Here is a 20,774-nt window from a genome sequence, read left to right as displayed (position 1 = left end):
GCAAACACAAAGATTCCAAATTTAGTACAGTTGTGTGTACACAAATGCATACACATACACAACAGTACCCAAACCACAGCCCTTATTTCACAGCCCAACAGTCTGGGACTGTCAGCAATGATTTTATTTAGCATAGTTTTGAAATTAGGGCTTGAAGAAAGAAATTTACATTTCCTTAATTAGGTCCCATAAGAACAGCAAGTATTCAGACATTCTTTCAAGCATTGGTCATTCAAGCTCTAATCAGTAAGTAAGGTTAATTTTATTGGATTTTAAGACAACTTCAAAAATCTTTTGGATGAAAAGGGTATATGGAAACTATCAAGACAAATCCTGACAGAAAAGTTAGTCTGTCATATTTCCTTCAGTCATAAAAGCTGTGAGAAAATGGGATGAAAAGACATTTTGGCTGCAATTAAAACCTTTGGGGGAAAAGGCTTCTGAAAAAAATAACTGTCTCAGAGAAATTTATGAACTAAAATTGTTCAAGGAAATAGTTAATGTCAATTCCCTCATCTGTCTGTAACTCAAATCACAGTTTCTGAGTGACCAAACTGGATTAACTATATAGTGGGTGATAGGATGGGCATATTTTTGTTGCCTAAGGATGATTTGCAGAACACTCACGCAACCTTTTAATGACTGCTGCCACAACTTCTTTGGTTTGATACCTGTGACTTTGGCAATACACAGAATCTCTCTGCATTTACAGGGCATGATCATCTCTTTTAGGTGATTATGCCGTCAACTGTGTCTACGGACTGTTTCAAACTGATGCCAAAGGAGAATGAATTCATTTAAGAACAAAATTATGCACAAAAATTTATCATGTTTTTACTAATGTTCTTAATAATGTTATTTGAATAGTAAATGATTGTGATAACAACCCAGAATTGTTAACCAAAGAGGTTGCCCAGTATTTAACTGAACATATGTGAGTGAAGCTTTATGGTAAGAAACACATCTTACTTAATCTTCTATATTATTGCTGAAAACAAAAGACTGACACATTTCAGCTGCACTGCACTGTCTTCTGGGAAAGCGTTCCTAGCATTTCTGTGCAACATCTAATTCATGCAAATTCTCATAGGTGGCATTGTAAACCTCCAAGAAACACTGCTTGCATCACCATATGTTCAGAACAAGATGTTATTGGCAAATTTTTATGTTTTCATGTAGAGCAATGCAGTTGCAGCAAATAAGTGTGTCTTTAAACTTTATTCACTGTCCGCCACTACTTTCTCACCAAGCTGTCTCATATTTCTTTTGCATATTTATTTTTCTTTTTCTTTGAAACATTGACTTATGTAACATGTAAAGCAAACAGGAAGCAGCACTTCTGCTAACATATCCAATATTCAAATGTTAATTCACTATTTCATCTTCTAGTCATCTGAGTTCCGTCTCTGCCTGTAGGTATAACAGGAATGCATACAAGTAATATCTATATGCATATACAGAATTGTCTTTGAATCCTAAATTTTGTCTCTTTCATTCTCTCTCTATATATATGTATGTATGTATATAGTAATAATTTCACACATATGTTCAAGACCCTAACCAGATCTCTTTTTGTCAAATTCCTTGTGATCTAAGCCTAAAAGCATTCATTTCTAAAAAGAGATTCCAGAGGAATAAAAATATAATTGCAAAGGCTTGCTGTAGGAAACACAGCTTGAGATTTGTAGCTATAATTTCGCCTTCCACCTTAAATGGAAATTTTGAGAGAGAAAATGGCCATTTCAAGCAAAGTAACAAACTGTTGGTGTTATTTCTTATGAAGGAAGATACATTTATTGAGTAGCTAAACTTAACTGATGACAAGAAGCAAGAGCTGGCACAATCTGTCAAGAGAACTTTAAAAATCTGAGTCAATTTAATTAGGTTGAGCTATGGTACAGTGCAATATTTTTCTGGTCTTTTAGTGTGTCAGCAGATAAGTTTTGCATTGAAGTTCTCTGGTGTTTCCAGAGCAAGAAAATCATCCTGGAATATGGAGTTTGTGTCTAGACAAGCTTAAGTAAAGTTCCCAGGAGAACCATTGAACACTTGCAACTGTGTCATTCATAGAAGGCCTCTCTTGTTGTCTAGGCTTCCTGTGTTGTACAATAAATTAAGAGCCGCTGGATAGTGGGTTCTCTGGCTTGGTCAGTTTGGAGGTTTTCATGACCTCTTGATTAGATGAGTTTCTTTAGATTCCAAGTCAACAGGGGACAGTTTTATTACACCCTTGAGAACTCAACTACTTTTGAAACCCATAAGGAGAAATGTGATGTATTTGCAGGCTATCCTATAAAAATTTTTCCAAAAGCTGGGCCATTTTGAAATGTAGTTGAAGCAAGAACAGTACTTTGATATTATATTGTGCATTCTCCAGGGTACTTGTGGGCTTCATTTGAAATGGGACCCAGAATATAGTGGTCCGTAGACAATGACTGGCAGAAGATCGGTTGCCGGTGAGAAGCCTTGATGTTTTCAGAATTAAAATGAAACAACAGAGGCTTGTACAGAATATAGAGACTACTTGCAGTGAGTAAGTTGAACAATATGATTGCTTTAGTTGCTCTAAATGTTAAAGTCTTCTGCAATAATGGCTGATTATAAGGGAAAGGTTTGACCTATGAAAATTTCTTTACGAAAGTTGAGCTGATCTTTCCATATTTTTATTTGCTCAATTCATTTACAGCTTCATCTGAGACTTGACGCTGAGGCAGAAGTTTGTAGCAGCTTTAATCTTGGTTTCACTGGGTTCTTCATTGGAGAAGGACTGTTAAAGGTCATTGCTCTGAAAGACAAGAGGAAATGGAAAGGTAGGTGCTTCCCAGTCAAGTTTAACACTTTCAAAATTTGCATTTAAGGAGCAATTCATATACTCCTATTACTTTGTAATTAAAAATGCTTGAATTGAGGACCTAAAAAAATACCTACATGACACCCTTTTTACACTGACAGAAAGAGGTTTTTCCTTCAGCAAAACTTAGCTGCTCCTTTGTGTTAGGTCTGCAAAGTTTGTAAGCTAACTACTACTTAGCATTAAGAAATATATTCAGAAGGTACACCTTATTTGTCATTCAAACCACAGGAAGTGGGAGAAAGTCTAGACATCAGGTTTCTTGACAGCTGAAACATTGTACTGTTAGCGACATTAAATAAATAATGGATATTGTGGAAATTAAACTGCAAATGACTATTGAAAACATTTCAAACTGAGGTAGCTGGGGAAGAAACAAAAACATTACAGAAATAACAAAAAGAGAAAAGCAGTAACTCAAGGTTGATTACTAAAAACAAAGACAGAACCTCTACATAGTCAACAGCAAACATTTGTGTGCTCACAGCATCCTCATTTATAGAAAGGGTCATACACTTAAATGTTTCTTCTTTTTACCAGATGCATGCTTACTTGGGAAACGAGAAGTTTTTTCTGGGCTATTACTTCATATATATGTGTATACACAAACCCTGTGTCAATGTCAAACTTTTAACAAATAGAAATCCATTTTTTTTCCAGCAAGTCTGTTATCCACAATTAATTGCACTGGTTAATGTTCTATTCCACATACTCATGATAAATTTAACTGTCATTCCATAACTACTTCCCTCATTGTAAATGACACGGTATTTTGCTGTGAAGAGTGGAAATTTTAGGGAGGGTTGTCTTCCCTCATTTAGGTGAACTGTGAACTTCATCCTTAATAATGTCCTAGGTGAATACTACAGACAATTGCTACTTCAGTCCAGCCAGAAAACAAAAGAAATATTACAAGCCCCCAGCAGACAGTGGTTAGAGTAACCTGTTGAGATGAAAGAAGATCTCAGCTGGCAAAGAATCCAAATTACAACTCCAGCCTGGGAACCAAGGTGGAGGTCATTGGTGGGGAAAAGTGATTACTGTGGCTTAATTACAATAGTTAGGGATAAATCAATCTATTTCATTTTAAGTAATGGCAAGACCTCAATCTTTGTATCTACAAGCAAACTGATATACAAAATTAAGTTGGGGCTAGGGGTAGAAAAAGAGCATATATTGTTAGAAGGCAATTGCTTTCATAAGTGTTTCACAGATAACACCTAATTAAGTGATTCATGGAAATTATTGTCACAGCTTTTCAACTCCAACCGGGAAATGTCCTACTTCGTATATGTCCATGTTCAGCAGTAACAGTGTGTCTGCTATGAAATGAATTGCATTAAAACCACCCATCTCTGTTTAAGTGGGATAGGATAAATGTCATAAGAGGGCATACTCCCAAGGCAATGTTTGGTTGTCAACTGAAAAAACCTACTGTCACTGAGGTATCTTAAGTCAATCTTGAGAAAGGGGGAAAAGCATGCTAATTATGCCTTCAATAATATTTCTGCATCTGTTTGCTTGCTCGAATCAATGCTGTCTTAAAACCTACTGAAGTAAATTGACATGTTTAGAAAAAGAAATCAATTGGAAAAGAACTTAACATGGTATTTTTTTCTCTAACGATCATGGCAGGAGATCGATCTTTAAGTTTAAATAGCCCAATTATTGGTTTATTACACCAGTCATCACCATGACTCTATGAAGCAGGTACTACGAGAAACAGGGTGGCAAATTAAAATGTATCCATCAAAACATCTCTCACTGCAGAACTAAAAGTGATCATCATTCATTATTAGTAGTCGATCACTGGAAGAATGGCTCCCAGGCTGCTGTTCTCACAGAGTACTTTTCTGTATCAGTAAATATTGATGTGCTGTGCTGGTGGAACATGTCTCTCTGTTCCCGGCAGAAAAAAAACATGGAGACCCTGGAGGTTCCATGGTTGGATGTGTGAGGGCCTGAAGTGCAATAGGTGGAGCACCAATTCCCCTTCATACCTTGGCAGCCACAGCCAGACAAAAGCTTCAAAAAGAGAATTTAAGGGGGTGAGAGAAAAAGGACATTGGAAAAAGTGGGAGGTGGAGAGAGGGGAAGAGAGATAGAGACATCTGGGAATAAATACAGAAGAGGATTTAGAGTATGGGAAGTTGGACAAGGGCTGTGCAACAAAGAAAGGGAAGAGAACAAAAAAACATGAGAAAGAAGACAGGAAAAAAGTCGAACTTACAGATGGGAAAAGATTCGTAGAAAAAGAGTGTGAGAGATACAATTGGGAGCAATAATCAAAGAAGCAAATAAGAAATGGTCCTTTCTGGGTTTAAACTCCTGTGATATTGTGTTAATTACATTGCCAATCTTTATTTTGCCGAATTTATCTTTCAAAAATTCAGACAAGAGTAAAAAGCAGATGTTCCACAAGGAAGTGAAGGAGGAGGAATAATTATTTACAACCATCACCTCACATTACAGTCACTGATGAGAGGAAGAAAGTGGAAGAAACAATAAAATCTCCAGGACTACTATCTTGGTTTGGAAATAGGTAAGAGAGATTCCTACTGAGAGGAAAGGCCTCCTTTGGCTTCAGATGAAATCCACACCAGCCTCATAGCATAATTCACTTCTCCTTCAGGCTAATACAAATTCCTTGTTAGTGCTTGAAGGCAGCTTTGTCTTCAAGACTCAATACTGCTTAGTTGCCCATCTGCTGATAAGACATGCCCTGACACATTATACATAGAGCCTCTTTAACGTCAGTCCCATCTCTCACCTCTGTCAGCATTTTTACAGGGCTGACTAAAACATAAATCCTCCTACATGCTGTTATACCTCATGTTTAGAGCAGTTTTCATGTTGGTAATTCTGAAAATGGAAAGTACATGTCATATATGTGTGTAGAACCAGAACTAGAGCTTTTATTCTCACGCTGGTTGGTGTCCTTACGATCCCAGCAAAACTCTCTTTGCTATTACCGATATCTATCCTTGTTTCCCTCACACTGTGCAATCATCCACTTACCATGCTGGATATCTGACACCTCCTGATGAATTTGGCAGCATAATACACTAGACCATTGATTTTAAATTTGAGGAACAGAAATAAGCAGAAGAAAATTTATTTATATCTGGAACCACCAATTATGTTAATATCACAGTCATCTTATTATTTGCATAGTGTTACTTTTAATGTCCACACTCACCAAGAGTGTAACCAAACCAAGGTAATCCTCAAGTCTCAGAAAATTTTTGTGTTGTAGTTTGCATTGCTGTTCCAATGAGAACATCATGAACTTTGAAAAGGTGAGCAGACCCTTCATCATCTGCAGCAGTGGACTTGAACCAGATCTGAATGCTGCTCAAATTAAGGCTATTTAACCATTTAATTACAAGTTTTGCATCTTCTTCACTAGCCGCTGAGTTCCAGCTTACTTTTATACCAAATCTCATCCCTTTTATGTGGAGCTCACATTTGTGAAAACAGCTATTTTCCTGATGAGGTTGTGTTAAAGAAAAGCCTTGCTCCGAAGTCAAGATATTGTAGAAAGCACCAGTGACAATTGTGTGTGCAGTGGTGGATGTGTAGGCATATGAATTAATATGGGTATCTGTGGATTACACAGCTGGCAAGGTGCTTTGGGAATGTGGGGTTTGGGAGGCTAAATCTTTTGTAAATTTAGGTCTAAAAATACTGTTGATGTTAGCAACAGCCTGAATGAGTCCTTATTCTGCCATAGCCTGCATCTGTGAGATGCAGAGGACTCCTGATTCTGACTTAAGTAAGGGTTGTGGATTCTGGGCCCCACGTCAGATCCATAATAATTTATCTCTACCTGCACAACAGATTCTGTACTCACAGTCGTCTGATCCCTCTAGTGTGTCCATTCCTTTCTCTGCGCCTAGGGGAAACCTGGGGGAAAATTAGAGATACAGATAATAGCAAAGCTATTTAACTGAAAAGAGCAAAAGTGTAAGGACCTTTTCCCCAAATGAACAGGGCCCAAGTTAGACAGCTACTGTCTTTCACGGGCTTATATATACACTCAAACTTACCGTTCTTTCCCTCATTCACATGAACATACCTTAAAGCACAGCCAGTATGCTATGGCATTTAAAAAATTACCCGTTTATCCAAAATGTCAGCATCTGAATGAATCCTGTGCCTATTCTGAAAGACACACCAGACACGGGGGCACGTGCCAGCGTGGGGCAATTTGCAGACCTGGTGTTTTAATTTTTCATCCTGCAAGAGTTTGCAAATGTCATCACTCATCAGAATGGGCCTGCTGACCTCTTTGGACCACTCACCCGAATAATGAGCTTTGTCTGCAGGTCATTCAGAAAAACACAACAGCACTGAACTCTGGATACTTTTTAAATAACATTTTGCTCAGAAAGAATAAAAACTTTCAGAATAACCAGAAATATTTCTACTACCTCCCCACCCCCCATACTATCTCATTTTTCTTTATAAATGCAGAGTGTTCAGTTTCCTTCAAATTGGTCTCTTTAGAAATGTAGCACATTTCATGAAAAAAAAAAAAAAAGATAAGGTTAGCTAAAGGAAGAGCAATTTGCCTGTGGCACTTCAGGAAATGTGGCAGTTTTCTCCTCTGCCACCGGTTTATTTCAGCTGTGGGAATACAACTAACCAATAGGTTTCTGAAGCATCAGTGAATAAAAGCCCATAAAAAAAAAAATCCATCTGTAAGCACCAAATCAATCAGTGCTGCTGTAGTCAAAAAAGACAGATTTTTCTCATAGTTAAAGAAAGTGTGTCAGATTACTACAGACCCAGAAGTTAAGTGTGCTAAAGGCAAAAACCAAGATCAATGTGAATGTTTCTATGGGAATGTAACACATATTATGAAGAAAGCTTTTCATAGCACAGTTTAATTAAAGGGATTAACTCTAGGATAAAACACAGGCACATACATGACACCATCATGTTAGTGAAGGAGATAGATCCTTTCCTTGCGCCCTTAAGGATGGTGCTTGCTGAGTGGGCTATCACTGCTTGGGCACAGCTACATATCATGCAGTGGTTTCATAGACCATCTGGACTCATCCTATCTCAGAACAGAGACATACAACCTTGTATGCTCAGATGATATAAGCCTGAGGATAAGAAGTTGTTTAATGGTTTGTCCCTCACTTTAATTGTCGTGGTCATTGATCTGTGAATTTATTCTTTTGTAAGAAGGCATTTGCCTTACCAGAGGTACTTCTCTTAGTCTAAAACACTGAAGGTGAGATTCAGGTGCCTAAACACAGGCTTCTTACACCATGTGAGGTGCTCTGATATATGACCTGGGATCTCCCCTGCATGTGACTGACCTATCTTCCTTCTCCCGCTTCACCCTTCTGACATGCAGTATCATCCCCAGGAGTGGCCCAAACCCCCTTTCAGAAAACGCTGTACAGGTGGCCACTAAGCGTAACTAGTAGATACCAAATAAAAATTCACAAGAGCTGCACTAAACATTATCCTTTAGACACTGTTTTTTTGTTCTCTCTTCCATCTATACATTGCCTAATTAATCTGTGATCTGCCAGTACTGTAAACATGATGATGACAATCATTAACAATTGTGTGCTTGCTCTTCTTGTGAAGCAATAGCCAGACATGCAGTCTCAGTGACTTGACTTGGTAATAATTTCTGAAAATGGAAAGGTCTTTTCATTGTGTGACTTCAGTAGAGCTGTTGAAGGTGGAAACAACTTCCCTTGGTTTCTCTAATCTTGCCTTAACCTTCTCTTGAGGCCCTTAAGAATAAACAAAAAAGGAGAGTATTGACTTCATTGGAAAATGTCACCGTTACTTTCAATTAGAATTTTTTTAAAGGGAAAAATAGGTTTTTCTCATGTCCTACATTGCAAGGTTGATTCCCAAGACTGTGTGTGAAGGATTAAACACTTCAGTTTGTTGTTGTTGGGCCAGCCTTTGTACGTGGACAGTAAAGTACAGAAAGACATGAGCTCTACCTCAATTTAATCACAAGATCTGAACAGATCTGGATACCACTTGTAGCAACCTAATTATCCAACTGTTCAGGAAACCCAATTTTTCTGCTGTGAAAGAACTCATCTCACATGGTTTTAGTCCGATGTTTCCAAAAAATACCTCTATGTCACACAAAAGGTAAAGAATGATGATCCCTAAAAATGAAGCTATCCATTATTTTTTATCATCACGATGTAATGGCGAGAGCAATATTCTTGGTTGTCTTTCTCACTTGGCCATTGACGTCATATTCAAGCTGGGTGAAAATTTGTACACAGAGTTCTAATACTTATATAGCATAAAAGGTAACAGAGAATCTGGCCCAGTCTGCTTTAGGTACAAGAGACACAATAATAAAGCTGAAATTGATTTTTTTATTTCTTGAAATCAAAGCATTTTCTTTATATAATCAACACCACACTGAAGACAACATTGCAATCAATCATGATAGCTGGCATTCCTAAGCTTTGCTCACATGGATAATTCTTAGACGTTTCCACTGTTCTGTTGAAATCGATGGGATGGTTTAGCTGAGCAAAAGTTGACAGGAATGGGTCTCTGGTTTTCATTTTGATTTTCTCCTAAGAGTAAAATACAAGCAAACAAACAAAGAATCCCCATGAAACACACATCAATTCTTTTAGATTTACACTTTACATTGCTTCGCATTGGCTTGGTGAACAGCTTGATGCTTCCATAAGAGCTGTATAATAACTTCAAAAATAAGTGCATCTAAACCTAGTGTGTTACATACGTGAAGAGGAAATAATAGCTGTTAGGTCACACTTTTTTGTGCTTTTTTTCTTCAAAATCTCTTTGCTTACTTTCTTTTGAAGCACCTTCAGTTACTCTGTTGAGCAATAAATACTGGGAGAAATACAGTCATGAAGCATTCTGTGTTGAGAAAATTACTTCTGTACATACACTAAAATTTACTAGATGCAAGATGAAATAATTTTCTAGCACTGGATTTTGATCTCTTTAAACAGTGGTGATTAGAAAGTTACATGTTGTATCATCTGATAAATACCGCTCTATCTCATGGAGTTAGTGTTTTGATCCACTGAGATCTGTGTTACAAAGTGGGAACAGTTGGTCCCGACATTTCTCCATCTCCAAGATGAAGATCATATAAAGACGAATCATAGCAACACCTCACAGCTGACTACTCTTTTACTAGTAGGGTGTACACGAGAAGTCATATTGGTGATGGGAGAACCATACATGCAGTTTAAAGATGTCTTGCCATGGTTGCCCTTTCAAAGATGCCTCCTTTTCGGTGAGGTCAGACACTTCTCCATCCTGTTTTTCAGCAAGACCTCTAAACATGTTAGCCACTGCTGACGTTAGAGCAACATACATGTTGCTTGGTCTGGGTGCCATCCATCAGCATCCAGCCCCATTTTGGTTGATACCTATAAAGAAAATGTTACAGGCTTAAGAGGCCAACTCCACGACTACTACATGGACACCCTCCATGCTACTGCACTGGATCCCAAGCGGCTCAGCTTGTAGTTTCTCAGATTTCCCATTACTTGTGCACTGATTTCATGTTTCATGGGGTTTTAGACATGGGCTGATTTTTGGTTAGTTCTTCGGGAAAATGAAATTCCGGAGCTCACGAGTTCCCTGCCTCAGGCCAGCACAGCCCTTTCCCATCGCCATCTGCAAATTCAATGTTATCTTCAACTCCTGGGCACTCTCAGTCCACTGGGTATATCACCAGGGGCGTTTAAAACCTGGAGTCAATAACGCACACACACACACAGAGTCTGTAGCGTGGAAAAATGAATTTGCTGGTAATGATGTTTAAAGCCAGCTAGTCTTCCCAGGCTTCAGTCAGCCCTCTGGCTTGTCTGGCCCAAATTAAGAAGGTTAGCCCTCTATTCTCCTCAGCCACCCAGCAAGGAGAGGAGTCCAACCTTCCACAGCAGCCTTTTCAAAGCAACAACTTCAACATGTCAGCCAGAATTCATAAATTGCATGTAGTTGGATTACCCTGATCATCACATTTAATGCTGATGTCCTCAAGGGAGACGCTTATGTATACCAACCTTCCCTGTCATGCCCACAGCAGCAGAACAGGCACTCTACCACAGGGGATGGTTGTCTTTGCCAGAGTGCTCTTTTGCTGCACGAGACACAGCATAGATATGTCCAGGCTGCATTTACTGCTGCTGGCAGTGCCTATGCCACTGCTTACACTGAAGCAAAATTTTGCCCTGTCTTTCCTCAGTGGGCTCACAGTGAAAAATGTTAAGAAGAAGTTTTGCATTCAGGAATTTAAATTTGGCTTTCTGGCATACCTCACATTAAAGCTTGCTGCATCTGCGTGGGTGCTGAGCACCCAGAAGATTTTGGCCATAATTTTTTTATTCACAGCTAAGTCGCAGAGGGCATTACTACCTCTGTACCATAGAAGTATATAGAGAAGAGAGAGGAAAGAATCAACCATAAATTATATTTAAAATTTACAACATATTCAATTATGTTGCTGGGGATTTATCATTGTTTTCTAAATGCTCTTATTATCTGATCTTTCTATGCCTTTTATTCCTCTGTGGACTCATGTCTGACAAAAACAACAGTCCTACACATAAATTCTTTGAGCGGAAATATAAACCCATAGTTAAGTGCATAGCAACATGGTGAATTTAAACCTAATCTTTACAAAAATGCCTAGAGCATTCACAGGCAGTGTTAGGGGAATTAACCGAAAACATAAGGAACAAACTGATTTAGCAGTATTTTGTTCCTCTGTGACAATTTTCTCAGATACATAGATGCTCTATGATATAAACTGGATATAAGCTGATACAAACTGGACTAATTCCATTTTTACCATTTTTAGCTAAAGATCTACTCCAAATATTTTGACTGTTGTGTATGTTCTCTTCATAACAAGGGGTAACTTTGCACTATTTTACCTAGGACTGAGTAAACAATAAAGGAGGACATCTCCTACAGTGCCCTATTTGTGTAGTTAGGATAATCTCAAGCCTTCTCATGTTTTATAGGTCTTCAGACACCGAGTAGAATGTATTTAAATTTGTACCTATTCAGAAACCAAAACCCCTCAAGTACTAATGGCTTCATCTATATTTCATACAATAAAAAATGTTGAAGGGTAGGATTTTATAGGCTGAGTAAACCTTTATCAGCTGATCTTGTGTTTTTGGCATTATTTCTTCTCATCCCTTTCCCTTAGGGAAACAAAAAAACCCAACAAAAATAGCTAATGTTCATTTTCTTCCCCAGTTCTTGCTTCCACAGCTCTGTTCATCTTTTATCTGGCAATCCAGCATCCATGGTAGCCGGAGTATGATTTTCATGTCTATCTGGACACTGCTTTCTGGACACTGCTAATTGTACTCTCTCCCTTGCAGTAGGTCTCATCACATGGCCTTATGCCACCACCGGTTGTGTCCTGGCTAAAAATAGAAGGCTTGTTTTGAAGTCAAAGGCTTCTTTTCACTGGGACAACAATTTACCAAGGCTTGGAAAGACGCAACTACAACTCCATTGGTACTGAGAGAAACTGACTCCCTCAACTACCACTCACATCCTCCTGGTATTCCTTCCCCTAAACAATTTGCAGTGTGCTGTGATGTTATGTGGCAGAAGCAACAGAGGGGATCAGTTATGGCCCAGCAACTTTTGACATGTCTGAGAAGGAAGCAGATAGTCATAGGACATTAGCAGATGCCATCCTGAATTTGTGTCCTCCAAGAAAGTCAACTTGGGATGTTTGGTTAATTGTAGGAACTTTATCTGTACTTTCAGATAAAGTACAGATCCGTACTTTCAACAACTTTACTTGTTGTTTGGTACGACCTAGTTTATGTTTAGTTTATGTTATTTCCTTTTTTCAACTGGATCGCATTTACATTGGTTTTGCATATACTTCTGTGTCTGGCAGCACAACTGAGTTCCAATGCATAGGTGCAAATCCAGGCTACATCCCAACACCACATCAGGGTGAGACTCCTCTTCCTCCATGCCCTACTGTCTGCGCAGAAGTAGACACATGGACAAAAGCTGCGAAATTACCCAAGTGGTAGATAATATCTGCCTCCAAACAGAACCGCTGCATGAACGTGCCAAATACCCTTCAGCCCCCAGCATTACACTTAGCGTCCTGTCCTTTGTTTACTTACCTTCACCTGCATGATATGGTGGGCACTGCTCTGTGCTTAATCCATGTCTTTGTGTTGTTTCCATTGGAGTTTACAGTCAGACTCAGACCAAAGTGAGGACTTCTGTCTCTTTTCCCTTTTCAATTCCCCTTTTCTGTTCCTTCATGTTGTCAACCATATCATATTTGATAAGAACTGGGGTAATAAGTAGCCCTTCATATAAAAGGAACAACAGTGAAATCCTGTTTTTAACTTACTTTAGGAAACAGAAAAATTAACACTTAGAAGGTTGTTAATTTTTTTCTCCAACACCTTCCTCTTTGATAATGTAAGGGAACAGCCCTAGAATGATTCAAATTGGGTTTGATGTAGAGGTACTCCATTTTCTGATGGTGAAGTATGTTGTTCGTTGCTGATTAAACTTTATATAGGGCAATATTTAAGGTAAAAACAATCTTTTAGGCATGCATGACTGCAGAGAGTTGCAATGCAGTACACTACCTCAGAGGTATGCTTGTGTATGATTTTATGATGAGTTGTGCTGAAAATTCTTCTTTTCCCTGTTGCTGAAAAGGAGGATTTTCAGACCCCTTTCCATCCTGAGCCCCTCCCTTACTCAGTCCGGTGCTGGCTCTGGCACTCTGCTGAACTTGGAGTAAACCTATTCTGATCACTAACTCGGAGACATATCATTCACTTTATAAGCTGGGCAAATTTTTTGCCATCTGATGTGTTGAACCTCTTAATGTGCACTCAGATGAGACCTAGGTCAGATTCAAGATATGGCACAAAAGTCACAGTGAGGACGAGGAGGTGGGATGGAACAACCAGACTGTCCCTTTTGGCATAGGCAAGTTGATAATTTGTCTCATGCCGTATCATGAAACCATGCACCATTAGGCACATCTGAGACATTTTAGCAATTGCCCCACAGTTACAGCACTTCATTCTGGAAGGCATCAGCCCAACCACACATGTCAGCACTTCCAAAGCAAACAGTACAACAACCCATGTTTGCAACTTTCTTTTCCTGTCACATTTATATGACTGTTCTCCAGCAAGCACAGCAGGAACATGCACACGTGCTTTTTAGCCACGACCACAGCCATCCAGCATCAGGAGACGGGAATAATCTCCTTTAGAGCACCTAGGACTTATAGCAGCTTGATAGGGACAGAGGTGGAACCCAAAGAGACCCACTGCCATATCAGTTAACCCAGGTGCTAGCACAAGTGCACTATTGGACAGGAATAAAATTTGCCAATACATTCAAAATGCATGGGTGGTAAAGCAAGCCATGCTGCATGGTGGCTCCCTGCCAGACCAAAGTGTGAGGAGATAAGGGCTTTCTGGAAAAACACTGGACTCAACATCCAACCACTTCTACACCCATCTCACTTGTTTGTGCTGCTGTTTCTGCATGCTTCACAGAGGCACTTTGCTAGCTGTCACCTCCCCAGGACTGCTGTGCTTTTGGTGTTCAGTACTTCCTTTTCTGATGTCCTCCTTTTCTACTTCTCAGGTATTTTAATATGTCCATTCAATGGCAATTACGATGCAAACTACTGTTCTGCCCAAATGCAAATAAGAAAGCGGAAGTTTAAGGTTTACTTTCAGTAACCAGTTGGGTTGCCCTAACTCAGCTTTGGGTCTTTGTAGCAGAAACAGGCAGCTTTACATGTGCTGGAGGCCTGCCTGGTGTCAGACTTGATTTGTCTTTCAATCTGCTAGTTCAGGCAGTGTAAGGCAAGAAGCCCACCACAACCGGACCATGAGCCAGACAGAGCTTCTGAATGGATCTGCCTAGAATATTCCTTAGCATGAACACCTCAAAAACCCCCACAATGTAACATCTTTTCAACTCAATAGCTCTTGATAGTACATCAGGATTAATTTCTCTGTTTTCTTTTAAACACAGAAAAAACAAACACAAATACTTTATAAAGAGTTTTCTCCCTGTCCAGTTCCTCCTGGATTATAAAACTTTATGTAATTCTAATTAGTTAATAAACATTATGGTGAATTATGTTTCTCTTCAGCTGACACAAGCAGTGCATTAATGCTGATACACAATTAAAAAAAAAGGTGTCATTTGCCATGAACTTCTTCCGCTTACAGAGAAACACCCTGTTCAGAATAACAGCTTCAAAATGTCAGTAGCACAAAGTGGGGCCTGGAAACCTTGAGGGTGATGCAGCTTGACCTTGAAATTTGGGCTTTGCAATGACACTGCAGAAGTTTCTGCTGATGGCATGTGGACTTAAAAATGCCATGAGCCAATATTTATAGGTACGAAAGCTTGATGTGTAGGTAGTGTCTGTGGTTTTTTTACATACTATCCTAGATTTGACAACAGTAACTTGATTAATTTTGTGCTGTGGACCAGAATCAGCATGGGTGCAAATCATTAGTAACTACATTGAGATTAGGTTTAGCAGAATGTAAATGGGAACAGAATATAAGCATTATCATCAATGGGGTAAAATCTTGCACTTGTGACATCAACATGTACATGCTTAATTCTAGCAGTCGAACAGATAAAAATCACTGTCTGAAAGACAGGCTGTGTCTGTATCTTGGCACTGTAAAATGAACAGAGTTTTGTGAGAAAGGAGGGGAAGGGAATGGCTGGGTCTTCAGAGATCAGTTTTATCCAAACGGTCACCTCAAAGAGTGATTTGTGTTCATTAGGACAGTATGTCTGTGGTGCCACTTGCAGGGCAGAGGTTATTTGCATGAATGAGTTGTGTATTTCCATATCTCAGATCATTCAGATTTCTTTTGCTTGTAAAATTAATACCTATTCTTCTATATGACTAATACTGACACTGAGATAATTCTGACATCATTATAAAAGGTGCGCTGGTACCTACTCCCTTTCAGGCCAATCAGTCACGCATGAAGAGTATTAGGAAGAAGATGAAGAGGCAGAGGAAAGAACATCAGAACATCATTAGGACATACTAGCACCAGTCGGCTACCCATTCCACAAAGTATCATGTGCTGTATTAGGTAAGTCTTATAATTTTCAGACAGTAAGCAAGATACCAGTGTGTAAAACTCCTAGTTGATAATGATGAAGAGTGGCATCCATGCAAAAAATACCCCCCCCCCAATATATCACCCTTGTCATCTAGATATTAAATGCACATTTTAGGTCAGAAGTGCATTTAAAGCAAAATGTTTCACATCCTAGGGAAAATGAGAGCTGTTTCTTGAAGAATCTGCTTCTACCGGAGATCAATGCCTTAACTACGCATTAAAGGTTAAGTACAGTTATTGACAAGCAAACCACAGAAATTGGTTTATGTCATTGAAGAATGGCAAATAGATACATGTATCAGGAAAAGAGCCCTAGAGGAAAAGTTCTTTGCACAGTAAAATTAGATTCACAGGTCACAGATGATTTGTTAGTTCTTTCCAAGTTGTAGAGCAGTAATTTATGGGAGAGCTCTCTCGGCCTCTTTACCTGCACTGCTAAAAAGAATCTTTCTTATTAAAGCATAAGTTGCATGTTCTCAGAAGTGACAACCCATGGATCGGACTGAATTAATATAATCCCCAAAGAATAAAGCCTTCCTATCATTCTAAAAGTAATAAGCATTCTTTGAACCCTTTGTTTCCCTTCTTCTCTGGTGAAACCTTTTTTTAGCAAGCCCAGATGGAAGAGTAGCTAGAGGGCTGGAAAGTTTGTTTTTAATGCAAAAAGATGTCAAATGTCAGCTATTCAGGTTGCCCTCATGATGTAGACAGTTTTCTACTGCCTACTTTTAATTTCTAGAAACAAGCTTTTCAAAAATAACAACTTCAGCTAGTACAGTTTGCAAAGCAGGGATGTTTTACCTGTGGCAGATACCTGCAACTCTTCTCCAAGCTGTGCTCTACTCTCCTGTGGTAGTACAGACATGCCAGCTATGGGAGTGTAGCGAGGGGATTTAAGACCCTCATGGCCCTGCAGGAAGGGTGCTTGTGATGGGGAAGAGCTGGGGTTCAATTTGGGGTAGTGATGGGAAGCCCCAGTAGTGCTGAGCAGCTCTGACCTTGGAAGCAGCTCTCTGGCGTTTCAAGCATTGCAGCTCATCAGTCTCCCGGCTGACTTATCCAGAGGAGAAGTAGAGAGACTGAACATATATTTCACAGGAGTGAAGTTCCACAGCAAATGATGTTAAAACAGAGATGTTACAGGCTGTAGGCCACTAATACTCCCTGCTTTTTACACCAGGAAAAACAAAGACCGGGAAGTGCTAGTCTCCATGCCCTCCAATGACTCCAGATGCCTCCTGAGCCCATCCCTGTTGGACCCTCTTTAGGAATAAGAAGTGCCAGGCAGGGCTGGTCTGCAGTTTAAACATAAGGTTGTATCCACCACCAGCTGTGTCATCCACCCTGAGCAGGAAGGAGGCAGGAGCAATGAAGGACAGAAATTTCCGTCTTTTCAAGGCTTCTTCTGCTACTGGGACAAGCCAAAGCCTCTGAAACAGCCTCTGCCTGAACACCTCATGTTTTAACACTTACTAATAAACTTGGCAAGGCCCCAGAATTGTTTGTCTTTGGTGAAGAGTAATTAAATACTAAGTACATGCTTTGGAGATTAACAACTGGACAACTGTGTGTGAAAACATCCCCTGCAAAAAGGTTAACAGGCTGAAAAAGAGTGTCATGGAGCATTGCAGAGCTTTAACATGTCTTAGATAGAGCTGTCAACAAGGCAACTCTCAGTCGTGACTGCTGTTTTAATAAGCTTCTCTTAATTGTTTTCTCCTCCTTTCTCCCTATTTCCATCCTTATTACAAAGTTTCCTCATGCCTCTGAATGGTGGTACCAAGCAAAAGTCCTTAAAGTCTTTGTCACACTGAGGCTCTGCAGAGCTGGCTCTTGCGGTGGTGGGTCCATTGCTCCCAGGGGCAGAGTAACATTCACATGCCCTGTTTAATTTTTTCACTCTTTTTTCATCTGTCTTACAGATAACCTCTGGTTACTGAGGTTATACCAATATCTGGACAAAGCCATTGCTGTGTGGGGAACAAGGCTACTACTAAATTAAAGGAAATTGATTGCTTTTCCCCCCATTGTTACTTTTGCTATCATGTTGTGAATGTGTGTAGGTGGGTGTATGGGTAATCACATATAAGAAAGAGAGATGGATTGATGGAGGGAAATCTTCCAACACTTTCCTCTTTTAGTTAGAAAGAGGACATATTTTATTTGATTTTTACCACAGGTGACATCAGAAGTAATGAAAGGATAAATAATTTTCAAGCTTCCGAGAATGAGGATTTTAAACAATAGGATTCTGAAGAATTCTAAAGAAAAGATATTTCCTGGAGATTTAACTTTACTAAATCCTTCAAATCCATTTGCCAAATACAATAATATTCCAAAATTGTATGACAATTTTTACTTCATGTGTATTAGGGGCAAGTAACCATCATCACTGACAGACTGGACACTCACTCCTTGTGGAACCAGCACATTGGGGCACCATACATTTGCTCTCTGTAAAATGTTTCCAAGTTCAGGAGTTCCATTATATATACTCCTACCTATTTACATGTAGTGTTGTTTTTTCCCTTAATGGCATATATAGGTACAAAAAGTCAGTGATATGTATTTACTGAACTATTACCTTCCCAGTTACTGAATTGATTAGCACTGATGCTTTCTTTCATAAATACTGTCATTAAATGCATGAAATTATTGATCTAAACTGCTTTCCTGGGAAGCTGCTCCTTATAAAGAACAAAGTCAGGTCTTTTCTTGGCTGCAAATTAGACTGAATTTCATAATAAAACTTTCATCATAAAAAGAAAAAGAAAAAATCAAAACTCCAAACAAAGCAACCTCCCTACAATACATTGATGTCTAAATCTCTGAGAGAGCTGGCTTTAATTTTTCTTATGGAGGAAAAAAAAAAAAAAGAAGAAACAAAAAAGAGAAAGAGTAGGAAGGATGCAGCATTTCTTGTAAAGGTCTCCTTTTTTCAAGAGATCATGCTAAAAAGGCTGTTAAGGCATCTCTTGCTGCTGTCATTTGTAGAAAGGAGCATTCTTAATTATAGCCAGAGTTTATTGCGTCTCTCCCTCTCCTTCCCACCCCTTTACCCTCCCTGCCCCATGTGTGTGTATGCAGATAGCTCAAGAAAGCTGGCAGCACTACCTGAATAGCTATTGAAAGAGTGAGACTTCTCAGTTCCTGCTTTGTTACTGGGTAGCAGCTATTCCAGTGTGTGAGAGCGTCTAACTGCATTCTCCCATCGAAAAGCCCTTGGTAAGTCCCCTTAGCCGGCAGAGCTGCCGATTAACTCAGCAAAAGGCAGGAGGGAGGTGGCAGGGAGCTGTGGGGGCACTCAGAGCCTGTATGCAGCTTAAGATCTATTAGATTTCAAAGATTTTCTGTAATAAATGTGTAAGATCTTATGTGGATTGTTGGGATGCAAAGGCAATTGCAAGGAATGTTTTGTGTGCTCAAAAGCAATGCTAAGTACAGTCAGGAGTGCCTGAAACAAAGCAGAATATTTCTATGCAAGGCGAGACTGGTAAATGTTTCTCAGAACTGCAAGAAGAGTGGTTTGGTTTGGTTTTGTTTCTTCCTATCATTTCCCTCTTGTTTTCCTCTCCCCCTTTACTGTGATGAACATGTCAATAGACTCAGAAAGACGAAGTATTGTCTTCCTGCTGAAGATGGCTTTTGAAATGTAGAACTTTTATCAAAAGAAGGGTGACAGCTGAAGCTATAGAGGAGATATGTGTACTTCGTATTTGCATGTATATTCTTGTCCATGTTTCTGGTGTTTACTGTATAGATTTACCATGCTCCGGAAAAGTCTGAAAAGCTAGGAGATGCACATTTACTGCTCAAGACGGTGATGTTTGTGCTAGTTAAATGTGCTTATATCACATGTTTTATTAGTCATCTGCCTGATAAGTGGCACTCTCCAGGTAGCTCCTTTCCGTGTGTGTGTAGCAAAAAGCACTCCTAGACAGGCAGTCTTCTTTTACCTTGATCCTTTGAATCATGCTCATAGGGCTCAACAGAAAATGATAGAGGCCATTGGAGAGGTCAAGTCACAACTCTCCTTTCCCCAGCTGAGCAATGGTATTTGAAATGAGAGATTGGAATCTTGCCATTATCTAAGAGTTCCAGTACCCTGGACCTGGCCGCATTTTGATTTGAAAAGTATGAAAGAGTTCCTCCAGGGACAGGCCAGAGGTTATGGTCTAGCAGTACAGAGAATTAACAGAATGACTGCCTTCTCACTGAACCCACATCTACTCCCCTGATGGGTAAATCCAATCTAGAAAAGCCAGCTGCCTGAGTAGCTGGGCATGGTGCCACTGCCTCATCTGTTACTGCCAGTACAGTCCAGACCTCTGTTTGCTACAGCTGTCCATTGGATCGTATAGGTAACATAGTTGTATTTTTAACTATGAGGGAGAAAGCTGCTCCTTATATTTAGAAAACATACGCTTGTGAATTAAAACTGATGCTTGGTGTCCCTAGACATAATTTTCTTTGTTACTGAGCAAACATGATATTTCAAGGGATTAGGTTTTATGTCTGCAGTGGTTGCTTTCCAGTTAGTATGAGTAAATTTACATGTCTTCTACAGGTCAAAAGGACCAGACTGACATCTTTTCCCCTTTCAGAAGACTTCAGTGTTTATTAAGGGACAACTTCTATAAGCTAATAATAAAACAGACCTCAGATTTACAGCAAAGCACAGAATAGGTATTGCTGTCTGAAGGTCAGCCATTTCATATTATATTGATACGGGAATGCTAAGGGGT

At 39.4% G+C, this 20,774-nt stretch overlaps 1 protein-coding gene across 1 annotated transcript in view; it reads left to right on the top strand.

The window, feature by feature from the left end:
- Positions 1-19,158: 19,158 nt before the first annotated feature.
- ST6GAL2 (ST6 beta-galactoside alpha-2,6-sialyltransferase 2) overlaps positions 19,159-20,774 on the top strand; it is a 181,392-nt gene continuing 179,776 nt past the window's right edge. The window contains exon 1 of the mRNA XM_030476718.1: positions 19,159-19,254. The gene's annotated coding sequence lies outside the window, so the exon portion shown is untranslated. The remainder of the gene's footprint in view (positions 19,255-20,774) is intronic.

The sequence above is a fragment of the Strigops habroptila genome, chromosome 2 (genome assembly GCF_004027225.2).
Source record: "Strigops habroptila isolate Jane chromosome 2, bStrHab1.2.pri, whole genome shotgun sequence".
Classification (NCBI taxonomy): Eukaryota; Metazoa; Chordata; class Aves; order Psittaciformes; family Psittacidae; genus Strigops; species Strigops habroptila.
The sequence above is the reverse complement of the archived record's forward strand: the minus strand, read 5'-3'. Positions and strand labels throughout refer to the sequence as shown.